The sequence below is a fragment of the Pinus tabuliformis genome, chromosome 2_1 (assembly GCF_031772625.1).
Source record: "Pinus tabuliformis cultivar Carrire ecotype Pingquan chromosome 2_1, CPIR1, whole genome shotgun sequence".
Classification (NCBI taxonomy): Eukaryota; Viridiplantae; Streptophyta; class Pinopsida; order Pinales; family Pinaceae; genus Pinus; species Pinus tabuliformis.
The window spans coordinates 562,123,442-562,132,073 of NC_142299.1; positions in this window are offsets into that span (position 1 = coordinate 562,123,442).

Here is an 8,632-nt window from a genome sequence, read left to right on the forward strand (position 1 = left end):
GCTCGTTTGCCCGGCTCTTCCTTGTCGCTTCGTTTCGGTCGTTCGGGCACCCATGCGAAATTGTTCGGGCGGGTCGTTTGAGGGTGCCGTGTGAACGCGTTCTGGCGAGGGTGCGCCCGGGCGAACGATCCCATATCAAAAATGCTAATTTGTGACCCGAGGTTGGCTTTGTTCACGTTCGTGCAACTCGTTTGCCCGGCTTTCCCTTGTCGCTTCGTTTGGGTCGTTCGGGCGGGTTGTTTGAGGGCGCCCGTGTGAACTCGTTCGGGCAGGTCGTTCAGGCGAGGGCGCGCCCGGGCGAACGAGCCTGTATCAAAAATGCTAAGTTGTGACCCGAGGTTGGCTTTGTGCATGTTCGTGCAGCTCGTTTGCCCGGCTCTCCCTTGTCGCTTCGTTTGGGTTGTTCGGGCGGGTCGTTTGAGGGTGCCCGTGTGAACTCGTTCGGGCGGGTCATTCGGGCGAGGGCGCGCCCGGGCGAACGATCCCGTATAAAAAATGCTAAGTTGTGACCCGAGGTTGGCTTTATGCACGTTCGTGCAGCTCATTTTCCCGGCTCTCCCTTGTCGCTTCGTTTGGGTCGTTTGGGCGGGTCGTTTGAGGGTGCCCGCGTGAACTCGTTCGGGCGAGGGCGCGCCCGGGCGAACGAGCCCGTATCAAAAATGCTAAGTTGTGACCCGAGGTTGGCTTTGTGCACGTTCGTGCAGCTCGTTTGCCCGGCTCTCCCTTGTCGCTTCATTTGGGTCGTTCGGGCGGGTCGTTTGAGGGCGCCCGTGTGAACTCGTTCGGTTGGGTCGTTCGGGCGAGGGCGCTCCCGGGCGAACGAGCCCATATCAAAAATGCTAAGTTGTGACCCGAGGTTGGCTTTGTGCATGTTCGTTCAGCTCGTTTGCCCAACTCTCCCTTGTCGCTTCGTTTCAGTCGTTCAGGCGGGTCATTTGAGGGCGCCCGCGTGAACTCGTTCGTGCGGGTCGATCGGGCGAGGGTGCGCCGTATCAAAAATGCTAAGTTGTGACCGAGGTTGGCTTTGTGCACGTTCGTGCAGCTCGTTTGCCCGGCTCTCCCTTGTCGGTTCGTTTCAGGAGTTCGGGTGGGTCGTTTGAGGGCGCCCGTGTGAACTCGTTCGGGCGGGTCGTTCGGGTGGGTCGTTCGGGCGGGTCGTTTGAGGGCGCCCGTGTGAACTCGTTCGGGCGAGGGCCGTATAAAAAATGCTAAGTTGTGACCCGAGGTTGGCTTTGTGCACGTTCGTGCAGCTCGTTTTCCCGGCTCTCCCTTATCGGTTCGTTTCGGTCGTTCGGGCGCCCATGAAAAATCATTCGAGCGTGTCACGCCACCAAGCCTACGGTAATTTTTTTTCCCGTGCCCGGCGGGGTGCGGCACCACCGTGTACTTTCTTTTCGTCAATACTTGTACATATGGACTACGCCTTTCACATAAACATACTTAATTCTGTCTTTCTCAGTTAAGCACAATATATAAAACTTCATACACGTTTATAACCAATATGCAATTAAACCATGAACATAAACAATTACACACAATTATAATGGGAGGGGCAACTCCCGAACGAGTCCGCCCAAAATCATATATTATGAAACCTTCAAAAATACATACAAGTGTGCCGGGCAAGTCCACGGCCAACACTTAGAATCTTTTTACAATATAGGCAAGACCGCCTTTACATACATGTGTCAACCTCCCTTGGTAGGAGCGAGCTCACCCGAGCTTCAGAACTCCACCAACTCGGCCTGCACATAAAATCGTCTTAACCGTGTGCCTTCGTCCTCTAAATAGCCACTTGGTTAAAACTGCGCACTTATCTCATGCGCGTGAGATGTGCGCACTTCGCACTGCTTCCTTTTGCCTTAGCTCGTATGTAGAGAGAAGAGCGAGTTTCTTGCTTGCTCAAATGAAGCCTCTGCACTGCCCATATATACGCTGGCTTGTCCATTCGATGGAGGGGTGTCAGCTCTCAAGCCAACCCCTAAAAACATGTTTGGAACCCTTGCATTATTATTTGGTAGGTCGCCTTTTCCCAAGGGCAAGGCCTCCCTACGCCCAATATAAACTCGCAACACTCCATCGCATATTTTGTTAAGTGTCATATGTGCGCCCATAATGTCGCAACCAGCTCGCCTTAACGTCGCATTGTTGTTCACCCATGTTGCACGCCGCCCGGTTGCTGTCGCACTGTCCGCCCGTCGTGTGGAGGGGCACCCGCCCGGGTCGCCTTCCCTTCGCACTCGTCATCCACTGCTGAACCGTGCCGCGCCTTTGTCGAACCATACCGCATCCACCACATAACGCCATCGCCATGTCTGTCGTCCGCCCATCGGGCGCGGGTCGCCCATGGGTCGCCGCCCATCGGGCGTGGGTCGCCCATGGGTCGCCCTTCTGCCTATCGCACTGGTTCTTCAGTTTGTCGCGCCCGAACCTCAACCGCCATGCTTGTTCACCGGGTCGGGGTGAACGCACCCGCGTACCAACTCACCGCAGCTCGCCCACAGTTCGTCAGGTGTCTGCGCCCAACCTCAGCTTGCCATATGTATTTTCCGGTTCACCGTGCACGGGTCACCCGCCCGTCGTGCACGGGTCGCCCATGGGTCTCCCGCCCGGGTCGCCTGCCCGTCGTGCACGGGTCGCCCATGGGTCACCCGCCCGGGTCGCCTGCCCGTCGTGCACGGGTCGCCACGGGTCATCCCGCTGTCCAACCGCCGTGTAAAGGGTGGTTGCCCGGTCGCGCTCTTGCCCGAGTCGCGAGGGGCAAGAGCGCGACCGGGCAAACACCCTTCGCACGACGGTTGGACAGCGGGATGACCCGTGGGCGACCCGTGCACGACGGGCGGGCGACCCGGGCGGGCGACCCGGGCGGGCGACCCGTGGGCAACCCGTGCATGACAGGCGGGCAACCCGTGCATGGTGAACCGGTAAATACGTATGGCGAGCTGAGGTTTGGCGAAGACACCTGACGAATTGCGGGCGAGCTGCGGTAAGTTGGTACGCAGGTGCGGTCACCCAACCCGGTGAACAGGCATGGCAGTTGAGGTTCGGGCACGACGAACCGAAGAACCAGTGTGATAAGCGGAAGGGCAACCCACGCCCGATGGCGGGCGACCCATGGGCGACCCGCGCCTGATGGGCGGACGACCGGGCGATAGACATGGCGATGGCATTATGTGGTGGACACGATATGGTTCGACGAAGGCGCGGCATGGTTCAGCAGCGGACGACGAGTGCGAAGGGAAGGCGACCGGGCGGGCACCCTCCACACGATGGGCGGACAGTGCGACAGCAACCGAGCGGCGTGTGACATGAGTGAACAACAATGCGACGTTAAGGCGAGCTGGCTCTCCCTTGCCGCTTCATTTGGGTCGTTCGGGCGGGTCGTTTGAGGGCGCCCACGTGAACTCGTTCAGGCGAGGGCGCACCCGGACGAACGAGCCCGTATCAAAAATGCTAAATTGTGACCCGAGGTTGGCTTTGTGCATGTTCGTTCAGCTCGTTTCCCGGCTCTCCCTTTTCGCTTCGTTTCGGTCGTTCGGGCGGGTCGTTTGAGGGCGCCCGCGTGAACTCGTTCGTGCGGGTCGTTTGGGTAAAGGTGCGCCCGTATCAAAAATGCTAAGTTGTGACCCGAGGTTGGCTTTGTGCACGTTCGTGCAGCTCGTTTTCCCGACTCTCCCTTGTCGTTTCGTTTCAGTCGTTTCGGGCGGGTCATTTGAGGGTGCCCGCGTGAACTCATTCAGGCGAGGGCGTGCCCGGGTGAACGATCCGTATCAAAAATGCTAAGTTGTGACCCGAGGTTGCTTTGTGCATGTTCGTGCAGCTCGTTTGCCCGGCTCTCCCTTGTCGCTTCGTTTCGGTCGTTCGGGCAGGTCGTTTGATGGCGCCCGCGTGAACTCGTTCGTGTGGGTCATTCGAGCGAGGGTGCGCCCGTATAAAAAATGCCAAGTTGTGACCCGAGTTTGGCTTTGTGCACGTTCGTGCAACTCGTTTGCCCGACTCTCCCTTGTCGCTTCGTTTCGGTCGTTCGGGCGGGTCATTTGAGGGCGCCCGTGTGAACTCGTTCGGGCGAGGGCGCGCCTGGGCGAACGAGCCCGTATCAAAAATGCTAAGTTGTGACCTGAGGTTGGCTTTGTGCACGTTCGTGCAGCTCATTTGCCTAGCTCTCCCTTGTCGCTTCGTTTCGGTCGTTCGGGCGGGTCGTTTGAGGGCGCCCGTGTGAACTCGTTCGGGCGGGTCGTTCGAGCGAGGGCGCACCTGGGCGAACGAGCCCGTATCAAAAATGCTAAGTTTTGACCCGAGGTTGGCTTTGTGCAAGTTCGTGCAGCTCGTTTTCCCGGCTCTCCCTTGTCGCTTCGTTTCGATCATTCGGGCGCCCATGCAAAATCGTTCGGGCGGGTCATTTGAGGGTGCCCGTGTGAACTCATTCTGGCATGTCGTTCAGGTGATGGCGTGCCCGGGCGAACGATCCCGTATCAAAAATGCTAAGTTGTGACCCGAGGTTGGCTTTGTGCATGTTCGTGCAGCTCGTTTTCCCGGCTCTCCCTTGTGGCTTTGTTTCGGTCGTTCGGGCGCCCATGTGAATTTGTTCGGGCGAGGGTGCACACGGGCCAACGAGCCCATATGAAAAATGCTAAGTTGTGACCCGAGGTTGGCTTTGTGCATGTTCTTGCTGCTCCTTTGCCTAGCTCTCCCTTTCTACTTCGTTTCGGTCATGCGGGGGCCCATTCAAATTCCAGATGATCCGAGCGACAAGTTTTCTTTCCGTGTGAAAGGTGGGTTGGTAATTGAGTTGTGTTTTCGCGTTTGCCTGAACGATGGCCTTGGGTCGTTTGTAGGGCGGGCGATTTTCATCTTCTCTCCATCCCACTCAGTAGCGCATGAGCTGTAATTTTGGCCAGGCTCGGCCTGGGAGGCATATGTGAACAATTCCCCTTCCGCTCTCCAAGTTCTTGGAGCTGTATGGGTTGTTGTTGTGTGGCTCCCTGGCTCGTCTTGGTCCCTGCGTGCCCTTCAGATGAAACCAGCGACAGGTTTCCTTTCCGTGTGAAAGGTGGGTTGGTAATTGAGTTGTGTTTTCGCGTTTTCCTGAACGATGGCCTTGGGTTGTTTGTAGGGCGGGCGATTTTCATCTTCTCTCCATCCCACTCGGTAGCGCATGAGCGGTAATGTTGGCCAGGCTCGGCTTGGAGTCATATGTGAACAATTCCCCTCCGCTCTCCAAGTTCTTGGAGCTATATGGGCTATTGTTGTGTGGCTCCCTGGCTCATCTTGGTCCCTGCATGCCCCTTCAGATGATACCAAGGACAGGTTTCTTTTCCGTGTGAAAGGTGGGTTGGTAATTGAGTTGTGTTTTCGCGTTTACCTGAACGATGGCCTTGGGTCATTTGCAGGGCGAGCGATTTCATCTTCTCTCCATCCCCACTCGGTAGCGCATGAGCGGTAATGTTGGCCAGGCCCGGCCTGGGAGGCATATGTGAATAATTCCCCTTCCGCTCTCCAAGTTCTTGGAGCTGTATGGGCTGTTGTTGTGTGGCTCCCTAGCTCGTCTTGGTCCCCGCATGCCCCTTCAGATGATGCCAGCGACAGGTTTCTTTTCCGTGTGAAAGGTGGGTTGGTAATTGAGTTGTGTTTTTGCGTTTGCCTGAACGATGGCCTTGGGTCATTTGTAGGGCGAGCGATTTTCATCTTCTATCCATCCCCACTCGGTAGCGCATGAGCGGTAATTCTGGCCACGCTCGGCCTGGGAGGCATATGTGAACAATTCCCCTTCCGCTCTCCAAGTTCTTGGAGCTGTTTGGGTTGTTTTGGTGTGGCTTCGTGGCTCGTCTTGGTCCCTGTGTGCCCCTCCAGATGATACCAGCGATAGGTTTTCTTTCCGTGTGAAAGGTGGGTTGGTAATCGAGTTGTGTTTTCGGGTTTGCTTGAACGATGGCCTTGGGTCGTTTGTAGGGCGGGCGATTTTCATCTTCTCTCCATCCCCACTCGGTAGCGCATGAGCGGTGATGTTGGCCAGGCTCGGCCTGGGAGGCATATGTGAACAATTCCCCTTCCGCTCTCCAAGTTCTTGGAGCTGTATGGGCTGTTGTGGTGTGGCTCCTTGGCTCGTCCTGGTCCCTGCGTGCCCCTCCAGATGATACCAGCGATAGGTTTTATTTCCATGTGAAAGGTGGGTTGGTGATCGAGTTGTATTTTCGGGTTCGCCTGAACGATGGCCTTGGGTCGTTTGTAGGGCGGCTGATTTTCGTCTTCACTCCATCCCACTCGGTAGCACATGAGCGGTAATGTTGGCCAGGCTCGGCCGGGAGGCATATGTGAACAATTCCCCTTTCGCTCTCCAAGTTCTTGGAGCTGTATGGGCTTTTTTTGTGTGGCTCCCTGGCTCGTCCTGGTCCCCTCGTGCCCCTCCAGATGATACCAGCGGTAGGTTTCCTTTCCGTGTGAAAGGTGGGTTGGTGATCGAGTTGTGTTTTCGGGTTTGCCTGAACGATGGCCTTGGGTCATTTGAAGGGCGGCCGGTTTTCGTCTTCACTCCATCCCCGCTCGGTAGCACATGAGCGGTAATGTGGGCCATGCTCATCCCCGTCCCTCTTTCCCATCCCAACGATAAGAATGTTGAAAGTTTTCTCGGCGCTCCTTTGAGCCTTCGTTGTTGCACGTCCCAGATGGAAGCCCCAAAACTCAGTCGTTTCCTATGTCGCTATCATGCCCGTCAGTTGTTACGAATAGAGAAATTTCATTTGGCTGGGTAGCCATTTGTGGCTCCATTGAAATATGCTCCTCGTTATATTGTTCACCTCCTCCCTATTTGGTGTGGAGGGTTTTGCTTTTCAAGTGAAAGGTGGGTTGGTAGTTGAGTTGGTTTTACGGGTTTGCCTCAAGAATGGCCTTGGGTCGTTTTTAGGGTGTCCTATTTTCATATTCTCTCCATACCCACTCGGTAGCGCATGAGCGGTAATGTTGGCCATGCTTGTCCTTGGAGGCATATGTGACAATTCCCCTTCTGCTCCAAGTTTTGGGAGTTGTATGGGTTGTTGTGCTGTGGCTCCTTGTGATGGCTAGCCTCTTCATTGTTCGGCAGTTTATGGTGCTGGTGTCTTGTGCTTGTACTCTTTCCGTGTTGGCATTGTCGGTTGAGATGCATACATTTAAGAGGGACGTGGAAGGGTTTTGGTTGTAAACCACCTACCCTCCCTCTTGCTTGCTTTTTCCATTGGGCGATGTGAGGTGCTTTTCTCCTTGTTGTAAAGTCAAGGGTTGGCATTCGTTTCAAAGTGCACATCGTTCGTGGTTGCGTTGGCTTTGAGGTTTTGATAGATGTGTTGGCCATATGTTTGATCGAGGGGTCGGCTTTTCCCTTGCATCTTGCCTGCGTGGCAGGCTTTTGCGGTTGGAAATGTTAAGTCACAACGTTTATGGGCATTTGTTGTTTCAATTGTGTATGCGCTTGTGGTCCAATGGGGAGGAGGCTTGCTACTACTATAGTCATCGATGTGTGGGGGCTATTGGAAGAAGGATTTCGAGGTGGAACGATTCGACCTCCCTCCTTTGCATGGAGGTGGCCGTAGGGGAAATTTATTCATTGTCTGGTCGGTTAAAGCTGTGGGAAATCTCCTAGGTTGCCTGTACGTAGGGTGCATGTGGTGCGGAGCTGCCGATCCCTCCTCCTATTTGGATATGTGTCCTTGTATTGTGTAGCGACCCTCTTGATTTGCATTTGCTTCCTTCCTTTGCCTTCGCATCGTGGTTGCCGCAGGCGGTCAAGTGATCGAGGTCCACCATCAGCTGGCACGGGTGGACTCCTAGGTGGCCTCGGTGCGTGGCGTGGAGGGTCGGGGGGCATTTCTGAGAAGAGGTTGTGGGCTCGGTTGGTCTTATTTGGAAGAAGGATTTCGAGGTGGAACGCTTCGACCTCCCTCCTTTGCGTGGAGGTGGCCGTAGGGGAAAATTATTCATCGTCCGGTCGGTAAAGCTGTGGGAAATCTCCTAGGTTGCCTGTACGTAGGGTGCGTGGGGTGCAGGGCTGCCCGATCCCTCCTCCTGTTTGGATATGTGTCCTTGTATTGTGTGGCGAACCTCTCTTGATTTGCATTTGCTTCCTTCTTTGCCTTCGCATCGTGGTTGCCGCAGTGGTCAAGTGATCGAGGTCCACCATCAGCTGGCGGGGTGGACTCCTAGGTGGCCTCGGTGCGTGGCGTGGAGGGTCGGGGGCATTTCTGAGAAGAGGTTGTGGGTTTGGTTGGTCTTATTTGGAAGAAGGATTTCGAGGTGGAACGCTTCGACCTGCCTCCTTTGCGTGGAGGTGGCTGTACGGGAAAATTATTCATCGTCCGGTCGGTAAAGCTGTGGGAAATCTCCTAGGTTGCCTGTACGTAGGGTGCGTGGGGTGTGGGGCTGCCCGATCCTTCCTCCTGTTTGGATATGTGTCCTTGTATTGTGTGGCGACCCTCCTCTTGATTTGAATTTGCTTCCTTCCTTTGCCTTCGCATCATGGTTGCCGCAACGCTCAAGTGATCAAGGTCCACCGTCAGCTGGCACGGGTGGACTCCTTCGTGGCCTCGGTGCGTGGCGTGGAGGGTCGGGGGGAATTTCTAAGAAGAGGTTGTGGGCTCGGTTGGTCTTATTTGGAAGAAGG